At 49.6% G+C, this 22080-nt stretch overlaps 1 protein-coding gene across 3 annotated transcripts in view; it reads right to left on the bottom strand.

The window, feature by feature from the left end:
• Positions 1-21847, bottom strand: part of ARHGAP32 (Rho GTPase activating protein 32) — a 259745-nt gene extending 237898 nt beyond the window's left edge. For 2 of the 3 annotated variants that reach the window (XM_055133617.1, XM_055133621.1), the window contains exon 1: positions 4021-4104. The gene's annotated coding sequence lies outside the window, so the exon portion shown is untranslated. Of the gene's footprint in view, positions 1-4020; positions 4105-15651; positions 15797-21676 lie in introns of those variants that run through there. The other variant, XM_055133619.1, reaches the window with a different exon arrangement.
• Positions 21848-22080: the final 233 nt, after the last annotated feature.

Below are 22080 nucleotides of genomic sequence, written 5' to 3'. Positions count from 1 at the left end.
TGATATTCCAGAGTCCAAAACTATAGGCAATACATATGGATTTTCTAAGAATGGGAGAGAATCACAAAATTTTGGAACTGGAAGAAAGCGAACACATTCTAGTTACTTATGTGCATTTTTAAAAGCATTTCATTTGTTAAAGTTAAAATATTTAGAGCCGTTACATGCATGTATGTGCCAAAGAACTGGTGAACACGGTGGACCTGCCACCCGAGCACCAGGCCCCGCCACCACTGTGGCCACAGCACCACCTCCAGTGTGACCCTGGGGCATCCACAATAGCAGCCAGGGGGAAGGAAGGGCTGGATGTGAAGGAAAAGCTTTACAAAGCACTTTCAGAGACAATGCAGGGGTCAGAGCAGAGGGTTCGATCCCCAGTACCCCATGTGATCTCCACAGCCCCACCACGAGTAATTACTGAGTGCAGAGCCAGGAGTAAATCCCAAGCACCTCCTAGCATGGCTCCAAAACAACCACCCCCAAAGTAGAAGTCAAAGCGAGGGCCCGGGAGATGCAGGGAGACAGCTGAATGCACACGACTCGGGTTCCCTGGAGCACCCACGGCCTTCCCAGTTACAGTTCCGCTAGTTCCAGCACCTCTTTGGAGGCCATGAAGGTTAAAGGGGAACAAAAGGTTGAGCGCGTGAGACAGTCAACGTTGCATGTGGCTGACTCAGGTTCGAACCCACTACCCCATGCGGTTCCCCAAAAACTGCAAACACACAGCCAGGAGTCAGCCTGGACCACTGCCGGGTGTGGTGGTAAAAACAAACCACAACAAAAAGTCAACGCAAGCCCTTCTCGTCCCTGCTTTAACCATACGGAAAAAAAGCTCGGAAATGTCAAACACCCGCCAAACTCAGGGCGTCCCACACAGCTGCTGAGCAGAACCGCAATCATAGCCTGCGGTCCAGTGCTCGGTGCCCAGGACACGGAGCTGGGTAAAATCCTAAAAAATACTTGTGGTGAGAGAAGTAGCTCAGTGGTGGAGCACTTGCCTTGCATATGTAAAGTCCTGGGTTCGATACCCAATACTACAGAGGTGGGAAAAAACACTTAAAAACTATTTGGCTTGGGGCTGGAGCAATAGCACAGTGGGTAGGGCATTTGCCTTGCACGAGGCCAACCCGGGTTCAATTCCCAGCATCCCATATGGTCCCCTGAGCATCGCCAGGGGTAATTCCTGAGTGCAGAACCAGGAGTAACCCCTGTGCATCGCCGGGTATGATCCAAAAAGCAAAAAAAAAAAAAAACTATTTGGCTTTTTGTGGGGAGGTATCCCAGACATTGCTCAGGAGGCCCACAGCAACTCCCAGGTGACATCTGGTGAACTGGTTCAAGACTTACTTGAACTCAGCCCAGTTAGGCAATGCCGCCTGAGCCCCCAAGTGGTGGGGATCACCGATCCACACTCAGCAGTCCTCATGGCTCTCCAAGACTATCCCGGGTGGTGCTGGGCAGAAGGGAATGATGCAGAGCTCGGGGTCAAACTCAGGAATCACTATGCAAGACACACCCTCTAGCCCCTCGAGCTATCTCCCGATTCCTCAGAGTTCCTGAGACTGGCATAATCTTTAATATATGACATGAAAACATTATTTTTAAGAAACAATATTTCAGTCATTTTTCTTCTTCTAAAAGGAAGAAAGAACAAAAGAGAGAAAGAAAAAGAAAGTAAAGGGAAGGAGGGGCCAGGGTGACAGTACAGCAGGTAGGGCATTTGCCTTGCATGCGGTCAACTCGGGTTCGATCCCCCGAGCACTGCCAGGAGTAATTTCTGAGTACAGAGCCAGGAATAACCCCTGAGCATTGCAGGGTATGACTCAAAATGCAAAATAGAAGTAAGAAAGAAAGAAAGAAAGAAAGAAAGAAAGAAAGAAAGAAAGAAAGAAAGAAAGAAAGAAAGAAAGAAGGAAGGAAGGAAGGAAGGAAGGAAGGAAGGAAGAAGAAGAAGGAAAGAAAGAAAGCAGGCTTAACATTTGTTAAAATCACCTGCAGTCCACAGTGACTATAAATATATACCCTGAAAACAAGACACTCAGGCCAGCTAGGAAAGAAAAAGAAAATGCTAACGAAATTATCTAAAGAGCGAATCTCAGAGAGAGAGGAGACAGTGAGGTAAATTCTACAGGGAAAGCTTCAGTCCAAGGACAGACTAGCATCTTGGTGATTGGAAAATGAAGTGGGGGTTGCGAAGGAAAATCAAAGGGCTATAAGACTGGGATCCAAACCAACATCAAAGGCTCCAACGCCAACCGTGCCTGCCCAGCTGCTCTTAGCCTCTCCCTGGAAAAGCAAACAGTTATATAACCTAAGAAGGTCCTTCCCACGCTGGCTCCTCTGGCCCCCCATGCCCTCCCCCCCACCTCGGAGTGCCCAGTTCCACAGTTCACAGAGCTGCACCCAGACTCAGTGTGGACAAGTCTCTGTCCAAAGTGCTGCTTTATTCCATGGGCTGCCCAGCGCCAGGGAGGCCGGGAACTGGCTTGAACACACTTCGTCCCCCCAGGCACCTGCTCTAGAAACCTGTTCCATAAAGCATCTTCACATGGCCCGTTTCTGAAATGAAGCAGCCTACAGAGAGTCCGAAAAAACGGAAATCACCCCAGCCGGATGGTTGACCCGCACCAACAGTTGCCCGAGAGAGATTCCACACCTAGCAGCGCTGGGAAACGCGCAGGTCATGTTCCAACAGCCATGAAGACTTCTATTTTCTTCACGTGCAACTCCAATGGACAAATGTCAAGCTTCCCAGGCTGCATTTTATCCAAACAGGTAAAAAAAAAAAAAAAAAAAAAGCAGGCCAAGGAATCAGGGCCATCCCTACCCAAAATGATGAACACAACCAATCCAGTGACTGTACCAAACTTCACCCATTTTCCTGGACTCTGCAGAAGTCTCTGGACTTCAACCCCACGCACTCTTTTTTTCCCCCAATAGAAACACCAATACGGACCACGTTCCCCAAAGCAAGCAATGTAGCCCAAGTTATTCCCATTCATAGCGACTTAAAAGGTCTCAGTTGGTGCCAAATAAAACTCTGGAAGAATGGAAAATAAAAAGAGGCTGACGACAATGCCGAGTGGCCCAGCTGCCGGCGACCCATGTAGCATCACGCGGGGCCCCGAGCGCCTTCACAGCGGATTTGCGCGATCCTGCATGCAAATCAAAATTATAATTATCCCCATTCTCTCTCCTAGGAGAGGCAACTATTAAACTCCATCCCGGGCCTCCTGCCGTGGGATTCCTCCTCCCCCTGCACCTTCCCGTAGCTTCAGCCCCAGAAGGTGAAGTTATGGGGGTGCGGAGGGCATGGTGGGAGGTGGGGGGGGGTCCAAGAAGCAGCAGCATGAGGCTAAGAAATGGGAGAAACGCGCCTTTTCTGTCCGCCCCCATCCACCCCGCTCCGTGTGATCTGTTTGCGGAAATCTTGAACACAAATATTTATTCAAGTCAACCAAATGAGAAAGGCGTGATAAGGGGGTGGCGGGAAAGGGGGCGGGGAGCGCGCGCGGGGAGAAACAGACACGAAATCCCGGACAGCCTCCAGTGGGGCCCCCCGGAGGCCACTTGAGTCCGTCGCACCAGAGGGAAAGTGGCCTGCGGGGTGGGGGTGGGGTGGGGGGTCCGCGCGCGCAGCCCCCCGGGGGTCGGGCACCGCCGGGTGGCCCTTCCGCAGCTGCGAAGGTGACGTTCCCGGGGCCCCCCTCCGCCTTCCTGGGGAGCCGCGGCCCGCGCTGCACCCGAGCGTCAGGCCAGGGATGGGGGGCAGCGGGGGCTGCAGCAGGCCGGCAGCGGGTCCGAACCCCGCCCCCCGCGGCCCCCCGCGCGGGCCTGGCCGCCAGCCGTCCAGCCCGGGCGGATCCGGACGCGCAGCTGGGAAGGCGGGCTGGGAAGGGGACCCCCGGAGGGGCGGCGCGCCGGACCCTCGGCCGCAGGGCGCGCCGCTCGCCCCGCAGCGGGCACGCGCGGGCCCCGCGGCGCCCCCGGCCCGCCCGCCCGCCGCGGCCCGCGCCTTACCGAGCCCCGCGGCCCCGCCGCGCCGCCGCGGCGTCGCTGCGCCCCGCTCGCCGCTCCGTGTCTGCCGGCCGCGGGCGCCGGGCCCGCCCGCTCCGCCGCGCGCTCCGCCGCGCCTAGCGCCGCGCCGCCCGGGGCCGCCGCGGGGGCTCGGCCGGGCGCCCCCCGCGCCAGCGCCGCATCGCGCCTCGCCGCCCCGGCCGACTGGGCCTCGCGGGCCCCGCAGCGCGCCGCCCGGGCCGCCCCCGCCGGCGCAGCCTCCGCCTCCCGCGCTCCGCCTCCTCCTGCGACCCGCGACGCCCGCAGCGGGGAGAAGAGGCGCGCGCCCGCCACGGGCACGAGCACGCGCGGGGAGGGCGGGCGCAGCGCGCGCGCGGCCGGCGGGCGGGGGCGCGCGCGGGCCTCGCCTGCCGTTGTCCCGGGAGCGCACGTGCGCTGCGTGGGGGGCGCGGCGCGGGGCGCGGGGCCAGCCCCTCTGGGGGCACGCACCGGGCCGCGGGTGGGGGCAGGAGGGCCGCCGGAGGCTGCCTGCGGGGCTTCGCGTTCGGGCGGAGTTCGGGTCTTGGCCCTCTGCATTGTGCCGCGGTGCAGAAATAATTTTTTTTTTTTAATCCTGCCGCCGCTGCAGGGACAGCGGGAAAAGACGTGCTCGGAGATCGCGACCGTGGGTCCTCTCGGTTCCCAGCGGACCCCACCTCCTGCCTCCATCCCTAACCCCTCGTGACTGTCACCGCGCAGCGCCGGGAGAGTAAGCCCAGCCTCTCCCCACCGTGAACTCAACTCGCCTCTGAAATCAACTCTCCTCGGTTGTTCAGTGGCCCCATCGGCCTGAAAGTTCCTTCAGGTGCCTCCTTTCTGGAGTTTGGGGCCGGCCGGCAGATGCGAAGGGACAGGCAGGGGTGAGGAAGGATGGACAAGAAGGGTTGGAAAGGGAGCGACCTTTGGGGTGCGAAGATTTTGCAGAGCAGAGAAGTCAGTCATGCGTGGGCTGGGGGGATGCGGACCTATGGATGCCTCTAACCTTGCTCCCTCCACCCCTTCCTTTTGTTCGGCCTCCAGGGCTCCGCTGGACTTTGGGCTTTGGGCCTGTCGGCAGTGTCTCTGTAGTTTGCTATCTCCATTCTTCCCCCCCCCCCCCATGCACCTTTCACTCCGGACTCAATTCAGTGTTGGGGAGGGGGTGCGGTTAACCTACATAAGCTAATTTAAGCCTCCAGCAGTGCGTCCCCTGAGGTCACTGCAGTGCCTGGGGTCCACTCAGCACTTGATCATTTCAATGGGAGCCATTGGAGAGAAGTGACATGGCCTTGACCACACTTCGCTGGATTTCAAGGACAAGTACAAGACAGGATTTTACTACTTCCTGCAGAGAAAGTAGGGAGTGAGCTTGTACAATAATTCCACTCTCTCACCAGCCTCGGTATCACCAGTTTCTTCAAAGACCAGACTCTGAATCTTTCCTAGCAGAGAACAAGAGAGGGATCGGGGAAAGGGGTGGGGACAAAGGAACAGACCTGGGGTGGGAACATTTACAGGAGCTACATTTCTTCAAGGAAATGTAGTGATTGTGCTGGAAACTTAAGATCCAAAAAGGTCAGGCAAGAACTTCCTAAGTGCTTGGGGCTGGAGCAATAGCACAGCGGGTAGGGCGTTTGCCCTGCACGCGGCTGACCCGGGTTCGATTCCCAGCATCCCATGTGGTCCCCTGAGCCCCACGAGGAGTGATTCCTGAGTGCAGAGCGAGGAGTAACCCCTGTGCATCGCCGGGTGTGACCCAAAAAAGAAAAAAAAAAAAAGAACTTCCTAAGTGCTGGAGAAACACCAGGCAAGTTTTTCCCAAGGTTCGACTGTCTTGAACTGCAAGAATGACATCCTGTACTCTCTTGAAGAGGACTTTATACATGCCTGGGCTGGCTCGGCGGCAGAGGGTCTTGCAAGCTCAAGGCAGATGATCCCCAGTACAACTCCATGAATCCAGTGCAATCCCTGGCAACACAAATGTTTGATACGTCGTACACCACAACTCAAGCCCCACAAACCCAAAGTTGGCCATTGCACCCTAAAATTCAGGCCAGGAATGTGGCTCAATAAAGAGTCATCTTACTTGTATGAAGTTCTGGATATGCTCCTCAACCCTGCAAAAAAGATAAAAGGAAAAAAAATATGCCATTCAGCTGCAGAGGTTGAATATGAGATGTTTTTCACTCAGCAGGTGAAGAAAGTGAATAATAAAAGAGCTAGGATCCTATTTTTCCATTGACTGACCTACATACTTGACTTCAGAGCCTGGAAACATGTTGGTAACTTTCCCCCTGTTTGGATTATATCTGGTACAGAGAAAGTACAAATGGATTCTGCATGTGTATTCCAAATGTCAGAGGTGTTTGAACAGAGCTCAAGGGTGCCCATGCTCTTTACCCTCCTTCTGAGTCAGCACTCTCTGTCCTTGGAAAGAAGCATCCAAATTCCCCCATGAATAAGTCGTCATTCTTGCTAAGCCTGCAGGGAAACTCAAGGTTGGGATTTCTGGCCAACTCTTCGGCCGTATGTATGCACTTGATGTCTGTAATGAGTTAACCTCAGCCCCAAAAATACTCTTAGGGATTCAGTAGCTCTGGCCCCAAATTGCCACATTCCCTAGAAAAGAAAAGGCAAAGTGCCCCCTCTCTGCAACTGGCGCCAGCCTTAGCCTGGCCTCCTTTCCTGGCCTTGGCACTGTCAGCTTCCGGGCGGTGGCACCTGAGCTCACTGCTGGCATCTCCCATGGGTTGTGCACTGCAGTGGCCTCCGGGCACAGAAGCAGCATCACCGTGCAGAGCAGCAGAGCCAGCCAGGATGGCTGGCCGCACCAAGGTCTCCACCCTTCCTTGCCTAACCTTGAGCTTCAGGGAGCGCCGGGGAAGAGTGTATGGGAGAGCGACACTGCCCTGGGCCTCCCAACCGAATGCTCTACAGCTGGTCTGAGAAAAGTGAGTTGCTAAGAGAGGGCCAGGCTGACATTTGACAATGTCTCATTTGTTTCCTGGCAGGGGGGCTGGCTCCATCATGGGTCCCCAGAAAAGTGAGCAACTAAATAGAATTTGTTTATTGCAGTGCCCAGGATCGAACTCAGGGCCTCACCACAGACAATATATGTATTCTTCCCCCCAAGTCACCTCCCTCACCTGACAGCAAAAGACAGATTGCAAGAAGCTGAAAAAGCTGAGTTTTCTGAAGGTAGCAAGCATGCTTCCACTGCCCAGGGGTGCCCAGGGAGCAATCTCTCGAAACAATGACAAAATATGATGTGAACAACATGTCAGGAAGCATCCTGAGTCCTGTTCACGGGAGATGGCAAATCTCTCCCTCCTAGGGGCTGGAGAGATAGCACAGCGGGTAGGGCATTTGCCTTGCACACAGCCAACATGTGTTTGATTCCTAGCATCCCTTGGTCCCCCAAGCACCGCCAGGGGTGATTTCTGAGTGCAGAGCCAGGAGTAACCCCTGTGCATCACTGGGTGTGACGCAAAAAATAGAAGAAAAAATCTCTCCCTCCTCTTCAGTTTGGGTCTATTTTCTTTTTTTTTTTTTTTTTTTTTTTTAAATTTTTTTTTTTTTTTTTTTGCTTTTTGGGTCACACCTGGCGATGCACAAGGGTCACTCCTGGCTCTGCACTCAGGAATTACCCCTGGCGGTGCTCAGGGGACCATATGGGATGCTGGGAATCGAACCCGGGTCGGCCGCGTGCAAGGCAAACGCCCTACCCGCTGTGCTATCACTCCAGCCCCTGGGTCTATTTTCTTCTTTAGCCTCTAGCAGGAGAATTTAGAACTTTCATTTCTGCAATCTCTTTTTGCTCCGACTTTAAGCCTTAGCACCATCTGTAGCTATATATCTGCTTTTGAATACATCAGCCGGATAGGAACTCCCTGGTGGACTTCTCCTCTGGGTCTTCCTTTTGCAGAATTCTAAATGCTGACTCCTCCTAGCCCCTGACCTTGGGCCCTTCCCATTCTCTTTGCTCCCATGTAGGGCGGCCTCTCCCAGCCCTGGGCTTGAAATAGCCTCGTTCCAAGGATGTATATCTTTAACCCTGACCTCTCCCCAGCTCTTCAGGCTCATAGATCCAGCTGCCTACGTGACAGTTCCCCCTTAGATCCTCCAACTTCGTGTGCTCCCAACAGAACTCTTAATTTTTTTCTCCACACTTAAAGACAAATCCAAAACATGCTTCCTTCAGTGTTCCCCATCCCAGAACAAAAGACTTTCACACACCATATTCATTTCAGCACCTAGTCCTTCCAGCTCGCCCTTGGAACCATACAGTGAATGCAATTTCTTTCTTCCTTCCCAACCACTAATACCCACGTCTGCCCCTCTAATCTCTCTCAGGGTGACTAATGGTCTCCTGCTTCTGCTCTTTCCCCTCCGTGGTCTAGTCTTAACTCAGCAACCAGGGGTTAGCGTTGAAAGCATTAGTGAGATAACATAATTCCTTTTTGCTCCCAACTCTGCTGTGCTCTATGCTCGGACTCACACTACCACAAAATCCATGACCTTGGATTCACAAAGCCACCAAACCCGCGCCCTTTCTCAAGCCTTGTCATGACTTTCAACCCCAACTTGCCTCCCCAACGTTTGACCTCTTGGGCTTCTTTCCCCTTGGTGCCATTTCCCCTGTCCTTCCTTTTGTTGTAGCCATGCACTAGAGTTCTCACACTCAGTTGCAGTCCTGCGGATTAGTTGGCAGGGCTGCCAATTGTGTAGGCATGTGGGAAGGTGCTGGGGACTGAATCTGCAGACTCCGAGACACAAGGCAGGCACTCTCCCCTAAGCCCTTGCCTCTTAGCATTTGCTCTGCTCCAGCTTTGACACTAGCCTCCCACTCTTCCCCAAATCCATAGGTCACTTCTTTTCTTTACTGCCAGGAGTCGAACCTCCTGGACATGCCAAACATACATCTACCACCCCTGAGTAATACTTCTTATGAAGCATCAAGAGACATTTCCTCCTGCCTTTTCAGCTAAGCTTCTCAAGTGCTACCTAAAATAGTTCTGCCTCTGCCCCTTACTCTGAGTTTTTGTTTTATTTGAGGGTCATAACTGGCAGTCAGTGCTCAGGGATTATTCCCAGTACTTTACTCAGGGGCCAGTCCTGGCAGTGCTGGGAAATCACACATGCCAGGGGTCAAACCCAGCCTGCCACATGCCAAGCAATAACAATTCCTTTCCTTTTTCTTTTTTTTAAGTGTCAGGGATCAAACCCAGGTCTTCACACATGTAAGGCAAGCTCTCTTCTATAGTGTCACACCGGCCCTTTCTGGTTTTCTTAAATAGCACTTAATCATGAAGTGATGCAATTGTGTTGGCTATGGCCCTCTCATAAGCTCCATGAAGTCAGGGACTTCATTTATTCACTATTATGTCCTTGTTGACAAATGAATGCATAAATGGCAGGACATGAAATCTATACACCCACCTAGTTTCCACTGTTACCACAGAAGTACCTGACACTAAGCGCCACACAGAAAATGGCTAAATATAAAATTATGTAACTTATGCAATTGACTAAAAATCACATTAAAAGAAGGCATCCTAAAACTCTAAGAAAATATCAAAATTCAGCAGAGAAAAGTCCACCTTCAAGGTGAAATTTAATGTCTATGCAGCAACACCACAGGTTAATCTTGTGACTAGATTTTGATAGGTGGAATAAAAAGCACAGAAAATTGAAGCCAAAGTATGTTCTCACACCAACTGAAGCAACTCCCAACATGGAAAGAAATATTAGAGCACCTGGGAGATGATAACTTGCCCTTTAATTTTTTTTTACCTTGCACTATAATGGAACCTTGAAGGATTAATACTTGGAAGAGTTTACATCTCTTTGTTTCCATCTGTGAAATGGGTCTGCTCAGGAGTCAGGGAGATGATTTTAAAAGCTAAAGGCCAGGTTGCATGTGGGAGCCCTGTTTGGATCTGCAGCACTACCAGAAGACACCCCAAAGTATCAAACCGGAAATAGCCCTTTAGTATCGATTCTTGTGACTCCAAAGCAAAGCAACACCAAAAAATAGGTCTCCTAACTTGCTTCTCTAGTTAGGTATCATAAAAATAGGATTGTTTAATGATTTGGGCACACACAGTTTTCAAAACATGACACAGTGCCAGGGTTTGAACCAGGACTCCTGCATGCAGAGTATATATATCCCAACCCTTTGAACTATCTTCCAGACCCCAGTAGTCTCATTATTATGAAAGCAAAACTTAAGAAGAAAGGAAATTTGGAAATTAAGAATAATGATTGTGCTTCCCAAATCTCCTTGTCTTGGAAAGGAGGGGGTGAAATCTCACTTTGAAATATAATTAAAGACAACAAAAATGACTCAACATTTCAGATATGATCAGTAGCAAAACAACTTATATACAGTGGCTCAAATATATCACAGCATCATGAACAAGACAGATCCCATTTCCCAGTCAGATGCAAGCAAAGATTAAGGAGTGGAAAGAATCTCCTTGAAATGTAGGTTTTTATCTAAAGCATTCATTCTGCCTCTTGTCAAGCAAGATGGTGTGAAGATTCATAAAAGAATTAAGAGACAACGATGCAATAATCACATTCATTTCTCTAGATGGGCTCCTTAGGCGGGGGGCATTAAAATGTCTGGAAGGGGAATAAGATCTCCCAAGAAAGAATTCTGCAAAGGATATTTATTTCCCTAGCAAGCAGGTTGCTGTTCTTAAATCGTGTTTTTAATTGAGTTGACTTGGAGGAAGCTGCAGCTCCCATTGGTGACTATGACAGTGCTGAGCTGTGGCTACTGCTATGGGAACACACACACACACACACACACACACACACACACTCATTCACTTTCACTCTCTCACTCCCTCAGTCACACATCTCACTGTAAACATGTGGAGTGTTCTGCTGTCCCACCATAGCACTGCCTGAATCAGCACCCGACTTGGATACTTGGGGATGCTCCCAACCCCAAAGCCTTTTATTAGATCTAAAGAACAGAAACCAGTGTTGAGGAAGTGCATGGGAAAGTGACTTGGGAAAGAGGGAGATCAAAGAGAGGTCATCCCACAGCCGGCCCGCTGCTTTCCCAGGATGCTCTCTGCAGTTCCCCTCCCACGATTGTGTCCTTTGTGGCTTCGTTTCCAGAACTTAATGCTTCTCAGAAAGTCTGAAACATCTGTGTTCTCCTGCTCTATTAAAAATACACGCGGCTGAGAATGTATACCTAGGTTTCTAAAACACACGGCAGGAGAGGGACGCCCAGTTTCCCAGGCAACTTGGGAATCATCACACGTGATTCAATGTGGCATTTAATTCTTTAAAAAAAATTTTTTTAATTGCTTACACTTGGCTTCAGGAGTGATTTTTGTATTTGACTTTAAGTCTGGTTGCTCCCTGGATACAGCAGGGATAAAGGGTCATTACATATCAGACAGAACAATAAAACTATCCTCTCAAAATATCATTCCCCTACTCCCCACTCAATTCTTTTTCTCTTATGTATTTCATGCTAAAAGTAAACATTATTCCTCTGAGAGATATCAAAGGCCAGTCTCAAAGCAGAACTGATAACAGACTCAAACTTACTGTCCAGGCCTTCTTTCCTGGGTCATGATCTAGTTTTAAAAGTATTTCCCTTCAGTTCATGATAGATTTTAACAACAACAATCAAAAGGAAGAAAGAAAGAAAGAAAGAAAGAAAGAAAGAAAGAAAGAAAGAAAGAAAGAAAGAAAGAAAGAAAGAAAGAAAGGAAGGAAGGAAGGAAGGAAGGAAGGAAGGAAGGAAGGAAGGAAGGAAGGAAGGAAGGAAGGAAGGAAGGAAGAGAGAGAGAGAAAGAAAGAAAGAAAAAGAAACCAGCAATTGCAAATATCTGATGGCAGCTACCCTTAGTTAAAGAGGCCAACTTCAAAACAGGCGGGTGAGAATGAGCCCTGAGATAATGCAGAGTGTGCTGTGCTTTGAGGTGCTACTTTTTGTAAGAGACCCAGGCTTCATTCACAAGTGAGAGACACTAGGGGCTTTGACAGAAGCTGCTGCACTGACTCTAATTAAAATTCAATCCCCAGTTGATCTTTATTATGGCACCTTTAAAAGTTATGTTCATGACAAGGTCATGCAAAACTGGACAATAGAGTCATTTAAGAATACTGGTGTGGGGGGCCTGAGTGATAGCACAGCGGGTAAGGCTTTTGCCTTGCATGCAGTCGACCTGAGTTCCATCCCCAGCATCCCGTACGGTCTCCCGAGCACTGCCAGGAGTAATTCCTGAGTGCAGAGCCAGGACTTAACCCCTGAGCATCACCAGGTGTGACCCAAAAAGCAGAAAAATAAAAGAATACTGGTATGGGGGCTGGACTGATGACACAGTGAGGAGGATGTTTGCCTTGCATGCAGCGGACCCGGGTTCAATCGCTGGTATCCCATATGGTCCTCTGAACAATGCCAGGAGTAATTCCTGAGTATAGAGCCAGGAATAACCCCTGAATATCACCAGACATGACCCAAAAAGCCAATAAGTAAAACAATCCTAAGAAGCTTTGAACTCTTTGTCATTTAAACAAAAGAATACTGGTGTATGTGTGTGTGTGTGTGTGTGTGTGTGTGTGTGTGTGTGTGTGTGTGTGTGTGGAGAGAGAGAGAGAGAGAGAGAGAGAGAGAGAGAGAGAGAGAGAACAATGTCTGCCATAGAGGCAAGCTGCCTGCAGGGGGAGGGGGAGGGAAACTGGAATCATGGGTAAATGGGTGACGAGATGGGTGTTAGAACATTGTATGATTGAAACCCAATCATGAACAACTTTATAACTGTACTTCACGGTGGCTCAATTTTTTAAAAAAATTTTTTTAAGAATCCTGTTGGGGGGCTGCTGGAGAGATAGTGCAATCGGTAAGGCACTTATTTGTCTTGCATGCAGCTGACCCATGTTCAATCCCCAGTATCCCACATGGTCCCCTGAACCCACCAGGAGTGATTTCTGAGTGCAGAGCCAGGAATAAACCCTGAGCATTGCTGGGTATGGCCCCAAAACAACAAAACAATATTTTTAAAAAAGCAAAAAATACTGTTGGGCCAGAGAAATAGGACAGTGGGCAAGTGCTTGCTTTGTACACAACTACCTAGGTTCAATTCCTGGCATCTATGTCATCCCTTAAGCCTACCAAAAGTGATCCTTGAGCATAGAGCCAGGAGAAACTCTGAGCTCCTCTTGGTGTGCCTAACCCCCCCCCCCCCCCAAGAAAAGAATAGGGGGTTGGGACCTGGAGAGCTTGTTTGGAGGCTCTAGTGGGGGAACATAGCTACTTGTGCACTTTCAACCCAAGAATGGTCCTTCTCTACTCAACTGAGCACACACACTCAAAAGTGATACACATGGGGCGGTAAGGCGAAAGGGGACAGCCTCCTGGCCAATCAGACCAGTCAAATCAACACTGGCAATCAGTAGCCAGGTCACCTCACATGCAGAATAGGAGATTGGGGAGGTGGCTCAAAAGACTTGATTCATTCTCTTTTCTTTTTAATTTTTTGTTTGTTTGTTTTTAGGCCACTTCTGGCAGCACTCAGGGACTTCCCCTCATTCTGTGCTCAGGAGTGATCCCTCAGCGATGCTCAGGGGATGGAAGCTGGGTTGACCTCGTGCAATCCCATAGCATCTTTCTGGCCATGAGAGCATGCTTTCATGACTGGAGCTTTGAGTTGGCTCCCTGGAAATACATGATCCCCTGAGCACTGAGCTGGGAATAGCCCCTAGCATGGCTGATGTGACGCAGACACCAGGCAACAGAGAAACCAGGAGACACACGTGGAGGGGAAAGACCCCCTGGCAGCTCTGCCGCCATCACCACCCTCTGCTCTGGTGCCAGGATCCCTGGATTGGCATCCCCTCTGCTGTCTCCTCCCGCTAGACCTGGGATGGCAGTGCCACACTCTTCCCCGACCTCTAAGGCAACAGCCTCAAGACCAAATCATGTCACATCCTGGGGTACAGCTAAGCTCTGGGATGTGGATGAGTCAAAGCATTGTCATGCATAGCAGCTCATTCTGGGTTTGCAGGGGGGCAAGTAAGCCTCAGGCTGAGAGCACCAGGGTCTGGTGCTTCAGTGGCCACGGGCATGTGCCTGGCAAGTGTGAGGCCCTGAGTTTGCTCCTGCTGCAGCCCTTGTGATCCAGAAATACTGCTGCTGCTCAGTACCTGTGACCACTCCCCATGATGTCCCACCCTCAGGGAACACAGGGCTGAGAAGCACAGCCCGGGGGTGTGGCTCTGGAGAGCACTGCACTGGCTTGTGCAGGGCTACCCACTTCCCAAAACAGCCTGTGCCCCCCAGGAGGAACCAAGCCTGTGTATGACCAATCCCCCCACACACACACCCCTTGTCATTGCAGCAGCAAGAAGAACAACTAAGGGGCTGGAGCAATAGCACAGTGGGTAGGGCATTTGCCTTGCACGCGGCCGACCCAGGTTCGATTTCCAGCATCCCATATGGTCCCCTGAGCACCGCCAGGAGTAGTTCCTGAGATGCAAAGCCAGGAGTAACCCCTGAGCATCTCTGGGTGTGACCCAAAAAGCAAAAAGGAACAGCAACAACTAAAAGACAGGGGTGGGGAAGAGGGTTGGGAGGAAAAGCCATTTTCCCCCATCTCAACACACTGCGTCATTTCTAGCCTTATTTCCATCCTGGCCTGCACATATGCCTCCCACAAATCCTCTGGTGTGATTTGGGAGGAGAGACCAGCTCTTCCAGATTACCTTTGTATGACAATGGTATCCTTTTATTAGGGAAAAACACAGTCAGCCATCATATTTTCCATACGCAGATCAGAAAGTGGGCCCTTTTTTCTTGGGGGGGGTGGAGGTTGGGTCACACCCAGTACTACTCAGGCCTGTTCCTTGCTCTGTACTCAGGAGCAAACCTCGTGGTCCTTGGGGAACCTCTGTGGTGCCAGAGATCAAACCAGGGTCAGCTGCACGCAAAGCAAGTGCCTTAACCCCTCTCTCCAGTCCTGGGTCTTTTTCCTGAGAGAGAGGTGACCTGCAGGAGAAGCATCACACAGAAGCACCTTTCATCACTAAGGTCTCCTTTGACTGGCACCAGTCTGCAAACTGGATAGAGAGGAGGGCATGGAGAAAGTCCATTCCGTATCTCAATGCTTGGAGCTGAAGAGGCAGCACACCAGCCAAGGCTAACCTTCGAGTACACAGACATCAAACAGCTGTGTAAACACTGGACAGATGCATACATTAGCTCCAAAAGTAAATAAAGTTTTGACACTAGGTACAAGTCCTACAGCTGCTGTGATTTTTCTCTGCTATGGCTCAGGAGGGAAGGAGGTACCTGAGGTGAAACAGATTGACTTTTTCGGTTGGGGCTGATGTCAGCAGGAAGGAACAGAAAGGTCACATCTGGCCAGAGGAACAAAAATGAGATCATGGCCTTAGAAGCCTTGAAGGAAGGACCTTGTCTTCTCTGCACTGACTCTGAAAGACCCCACTAAGCTTATAGGGATTTGGATCCGTCATCAAGCCCAACTGCTACATCTCCCTGGTAGCCAGCAACAGTGGGAACCTGCAGGGGTGATTTGAGAGAAGCAACAGTAAGGGTCCTGCCCAGATGGCAGTTTGACATCCTACCTGGGCTGAGGGAGAAACGCTAGTAGCTTCTGCCCTGGCAGGCTCTGCCTGGTCACTGGCCACCATGGAAACTTCTCCTGACTTCACGATGGAGAAATGGGAGAGGCGCTGGGCTCTGCTCAGCTTGGATTCCTACACTCGACACCTGGAATAGAGGAGACATGAATGATTGATGAATTACTAACCTGCTTGGGAATTGCTCCTTACTGCAGGAGGCAAAGGGAGTCTGTCTTTTTGTGTTCACAATTTCTGTTATGTGAAAATGCTATTTGTCTTCAGGCAGGAAGAGTGATGTGTTGTGTCCTGTATTGCAAAAATAGGAAAATGTTTCCCAAACTCAAACAATTCCAGGTCCTTGTTTCAAAAATGAAAGAAAAAGAATAAATGACCCGTGAAATGAGAAAAATCCATAATCCAACAATTCAGACCATGCCTGTTAATATTTTGGTACATGCTGACAACTTATCTTTAAAAATTAAGTGCTAAAATTATATAATAAACAATTGGGGGGAATTGAGGCCACACCCAGTGGTGCTCAGTGTTTACTCCAGCTCTGCACTCAGGGATGACTCCTGATGGCATCCAGGGGACTCTGTGAGGTACTGGGGATCGAAACAAGGCCTGCCTCTTGCAAGGCAAGCACCATGCACGCCATTGCATGTTTCCAGCAATTGACAATGTCAGAGACCAGTGAGAGTCTAAGATTGTTCCTCACCATCTAGGTAGTACTGAGAATCCCTAGCTCAGCTTATGCACTTTGGCCTGAAGATTTTATTTAGTTAGAAAAGTGTCCAGGCTATTGAACAACCAGGTACGAGACTGCAGTGACGAGACACACAGGGCCTCACAGGTCGTGGGGTGGAACCGGCCCTTCTCCCCACCCCGACAAGGCCCAGAGTTGCAGGCCACAAATGGCTCCTCCAGCTCCTGAACAGCCATGATCCCAGAGGCACACAAACCAATCTCAGAACCCAGAGGCTTTTGGCAGAAATCCCTCCAGACTTATTACTAAATTATTAAAAATCCAAAATTGCACAGCTGCTATTGTGGCCATGCGACATCATATGCTCTTCATAATCCGCAATAGAAAACAAATTATCTAATGATGCCTTTTCGGCACGTCTGATTGTTGGGGGAAATTCCAAATAATAATGGTGGGTCTTTTGTCGAAATATTGAATATAATCAAAGTAGAGAGAGTAAAGTGGAAATAATCTGCCACACAGGCAGGGAGAGGGGTGGAGTGGGGAGTATACTGGGGTTCTTGGTGGTGAAAAATGTGCGCTGGTGAAGGGATGGGTGTTTGATCATTGTATGACTGAGACTTAAACTTGAAAGCTTTGCAACTGTTTTCACGGTGATTCGATAAATAAAAAATTAAAATTTAAAAAAGTTTTTTAAAGTGCCCAGGGGACTTGTGACCAAAATCTCCAGGGTCGCACAGTTAGGAATGGGCAACCTCCCCCCATCTCCCTGTGCTTCTGGTAGCCTGGCTATCACTCCCATGAACTGCTTCTGGTACCATATAAGCTCATTAACAACCATGGTCCAGATACTAACAAATAAACCTCTCAGAAGAGAGCAACATAAGAAAAACATGCTACAGAAATGCCTCTAGACCCCAAAGTCAACATCCAATTAAAAAATAATAATAATTTCAACTGTATAAATGTATTTAAAATTTTAGAATTTCTGGAGCATGTGACCACATTTGTAGCCACGCAACATACAAGTCTCAGCCTTTAACAACATGTTAGTAATCTCTTAGACAAGGACTTAATGGCTCCAGGATGAATGAAATACAAAAATCTTCACAGACTTTCCTCTAAGGAAACTCTTTTTGCATCATTTTTGGTGGATTATTTATAATAAGCAATACAAAATAATTTATTTAGGTATTGCTTCTGGGAAACCTTTGGGGGTTGGGTTGGAAACATTCGAAATATGGTGGTGGGAAGGCGTAATGGTGATGGGATTGGTGTTGGAATATTAAATGGAATCAAATATTGTAAACTACTTTATAAAAATAAAATTTAAATTTAAAAAAAAGTGCCCAGGGCCTGGAGTGATAGCACAGCGGGTAAGGCATTTGCCTTGCATATGGCCAACCTGGGTTCAATTCCCAGCATCCCATATGGTCCCCTGAGCACCACCAGGAATAATTCCTGAGTGCAGAGCCAGGAGTAACCCCTGTGCATCACCGGGCGTGACCCCCCCCAAAAAAAAGCAAAAAGCAGAAAAAGCAATAAAAGTGCCCAGGAGACACAGTGCTCAGACTATCTGAAGCATTTTCCATTTTCCTTTGAGAAGTTCTGAGTTGGTCTCAGAGGCTAGTTCTGTGCTCAGGGCTCAGTCTGGCCTGGGCTAATGAAACCAAGGAAGTTGCAAAGCTCATACCTGTCCCAGTGGAACTCTGTTTTGTTGAGGGCCACTCCCAGCTCAGTGCTCAGGGGACCATATAGGACCAGAGAGAAAACCTTGAATTCTCACAGGCAAAGCATGGCTAGAAGCATCCTTTCCTAAGGGGCTAATATCCTGCAGCAATTGGAAACACCATGAATGTTTGGTACTAATGACTATCTAATTTTAGTTTATTACAGGAAACACATTCCATCTTAGTTTATTCCCTCAGTACCTGGTCCAGATACTCATTGATGTTAGTCTGATTATTCTTAAATTTGTATTTATAGAAACAAATATAAAATATATTTGCTATTTCATCTATCTTCATCACTATATAGTCACTGAATGAATCCACAGAGATCTCAATTTTTATTTCCCTTCCAAGCAACAGAACTGTCACTGATGGTACCCAGAATTCAGATTGGATGTACACTAAGCCCCAAAGAAATGATCGAGTTCTTCAGATGCGCAGGCTGGGACTGTCTTCATCCCGCCACGAGAGTCTCTGAGATGTGTTATGAAAATGCACTGTTTATTCCGTAAAAGGCTGGGCCTCAGGAGAAGTGGGGGGAGGGGTTCTGTTTCTATGCAACTGTGTGTGTGTGACAGAGCGGGAGAGAGGGAGAGGGAGAGAGTGTCATGTGTGCTCCTTCTCTGTAAGAATATAAGAAGGGGTTCCCATCTGCAGAGATGCTGTTACTTGTCCTTGGCTAAAAAGTGCTAACTAGGGCATACATTAAAGTACCTGACTAGCATACACTCAACCTAGGTTGAATCCCTGGCACCACATGGTCCTCTGGGCATTGCAGGGTGTAGACTATGTGGGTAGCCCATGGAACCCCCTTCAATTCTGCAACCCCAGGTTCTTGATTTCAATCACTGCCATACTGGCCAAGAATCATGGTGGCACCACCACCCAATCTACCCCCTCCACACACACACACCCAAAAATAAATGCTAACTTTTACTATTACTAAAGTTGTTACCCCCAGAGACTCATAAACACCCCTGGGAAAATAGCTGGATGCCTCCATTCTACACACACACACACACACACACACACACACACACCCATCCCCCAGTCCCCACACCCCACACACATCTCACATCTGACTCCTGAGGACAGTAACCGCCCAGTCTGACAAAAATCTCCAGCCTGACAAAGACCCACAAATGAATCCATATACAGTGAGCATTCAGAGAATCTCAGGAACATTATTGACTCCATGATCCTTGTAGAGTGCTCATAATCTCCCTCAACTGGTGAGGAAGAATAACTTGGGCTGGGCTGAAGAGGTTTCTTTTCTGGATGGCTCTCAGGAAAGAGAAGCCAATCAGGGAAGCTGAACAAGCAGGAGAAAGGAGAGAGAGAGAGAGAGAGAGAGAGAGAGAGAGAGAGAGAGAGAGAGAGAGAGAGAGAGAGAGAGAGAGAGCACAAGGGAGAAATCACAACCACCCACTCCTGCGGATCTGGCACTTGGCAGCCTGAGCAGTTAATAACCAGCTCCTTGAGTCGGAAGCTGTCGCTGGTCCCAGGAGACTTCCATTGTTCTCACCCCACAGAGCGCACCTTCCCTTCCAAAAAGGCCCTGGGTAGACCTGTGTTTCAGTTTCGGAAGGCAAGACAGTATCTTTCAAAGGGACCACAAGGCGTTGGTAAACAGTAGTGGGGAGGCAAAGCTGTGCCTGCGGGTGGCCCTCATGCCAAAGCCAGTCCTCCCCTGTTCTCTCCTGCAGTGTGTGCTCATTCTTGGGTTTCATATGTGGTGTGTCACGCTTCCCTTCCTCTGGCAAAGGAGAGAGGACCCCGTCACACTGCTGGGAGACCCACAAAAAGGCAACAGATGAAGAAGAGCTTTGACAGAGAGGGGGAGGAATGCCAAAATAAAGAGAGTGTGCAGATTACAGAGAGACAAGGCTTGCGGGTCAGCCAAAGATGCTTAAAGAGGCCACTGCAGTGAGCAAGAGAGCAAAGAATGGAAGCAGGAGAACAGAGCCGAAGGACAGGAAGACAGAAGACCCAGGGTCCACCAGGAAAGTGGTCCAGAGCAAGGACTCAGGACAAGTCTGACTCCAGGTGGCTCTTGGAGAGAGCTGGCAACTGAAGGGCAGAGAGGAGAGCTGGCAAAAAAAGGTGCAAATCCTTGGATCGGTAGCCACTCAGAGATTCTGCCCTTACGGCTTATCAAGAGGCAAGCAAATGCAAGCATTAGCAGATCTCAAATCTTCTGCCCGTGCTAATCTGTGAACATGTATTTACACTAGAGTATTTAGTCTTTGCAATAACAAGATCAAGGAGTTTGAACCTTTCCTGATTTGCAGCCCAGGGAACTGAGTCAGAAGTGAAATAGTTTGCTTCAGCTCGTGTAAGAACCACCCGCACTGCTTTGTTATGGGCTTATTAATTGTTTAGAGGGCGAGGGGGTGGGGCTTGGGCCACTCCTGGCAGTGGTCAGGGGCTACTTCCTACTCGGTGCTCAGGGATTGCTCCTGGCAGTGCTTGGGGTCGGGGGTGGGGGGGTAGGGGGTGGTGGGAGGGCCCATGCAGGGCAGGGAATCCAAGCAGGGTTAGCCACGTGCAGGCCAAGTGCTTTAACCCTGATACTATCTCTGTATCCCAGCACTACAGTTTGAAGATGAATTCCTGCCCTTTAGATCTTTCCAAAGTGGAGAGTTAAATATGCACATTCCCCCTGCACCCCAGATATTCTGATTCAGGGCTTCTGGGGTGGAACTTGGGAATATGCATTTTAACATATACCCCAGGAGGTGTTTGTGAGACCTGTATCAACCATACCAAAATCAAAAACAGGGGTGGGAGGGTTAGAAATGAGAAAAGGGGGCTTCCCTGGAGGAGGGCTGAAAGGTGCTGTTACACTGGTGATTGGGGTGGGGGCTTCTATATGCAAAGATATTCCACTCCACCCTGAAATCCTATAATATGATAAACCAATGATAAATCCATTTTAAAGTCTTCATTAAAAAAAAATCCAAACCCACAACCCCACAAAATTCTACCCTCCCCATCCACAAAGACAAGAGACAAACATGATTAAAACAACGGTAGTGGCCATCAATTTTAGGGGAGAAAAGGTGCCTCTGATAATCTATGATTTTCTGATCATCTACTTATTTTTCTTTCCAAACATACGTTTCCTGTCACTTGGAAAAAGCCAGGAGTAACGGATCTGGTGACCGGAAGGCTCGAGTTTCCTCACGAGTTGGTTCCTGCAGCCCCTCCACTGTGTAGTCGGGTTCAGGCCAGGGCAGACTCTCACCTCATCCTCTCAGGCCCTGGGTCCCACTAGGTTGCCCGGGCAGGAACTTGGGGATTCTTGTGGTCACGTGTGTGAATCCTAGTTCACTGGCTCCCAGCAGAGCAGAAAGAGGACAAGGGCTTCACCTCCAGCTATTTCCAAACACAACAACTTTTCAACAAAGGGACTGATGCTTAAAATGATTCCCCAAACCTAACTGTATATAATTCCCTGCCAGGTCTTTTGACATGTGGGTCAGGCACACACAGTTTGGTTCAGCTCGGGCAGCTCCTGCCTCGACCTGCTCACGGCTCTGTCCTTGGCCCCCAGGGTCCTCCCGTTGCCTCTGATCACTTGCTTTTTTACCTCGATTTCCTGAGAGAGCTTGGGAGACAGAACTGCAGCGCGACCGACGGCCTCAGTGCCTTGTTTTCTTGCAGTTTTCGTCTCTCCAGATGAGAGCAAAGGGGCCGTCCCAGGAACTCATCATCATCTGCCTCAGCTGGAAAGGTTCCGGAGGGTTTGTTTGTGTCTTCTTACAGTTTCCCAAGTGGTCTCTCCCCAGCGCTTCGCTGCCTGTCCATTCCAGGGCGTCTGTGAGCGCCTTTGTGGCCTCAACTGCAGGCCTCGGGCCAAGGCAAAAACGGATTCTTTTCATCTATTCAAGTGTGATCTGGGCCAGACAAGCCTGCTCCACAGGCCGGAGGCACAGAAAAATCTTCTGTATTCAGCTTCCAGCGCCCCACAGGCGCGCTGGTGGGGGCCGGGCC

This window comes from Sorex araneus, chromosome 3 (genome assembly GCF_027595985.1).
Source record: "Sorex araneus isolate mSorAra2 chromosome 3, mSorAra2.pri, whole genome shotgun sequence".
Taxonomy (NCBI): Eukaryota; Metazoa; Chordata; class Mammalia; order Eulipotyphla; family Soricidae; genus Sorex; species Sorex araneus.
Note: the sequence above shows the minus strand (reverse complement) of the source record. Positions and strands in the feature narration are given on the sequence as shown.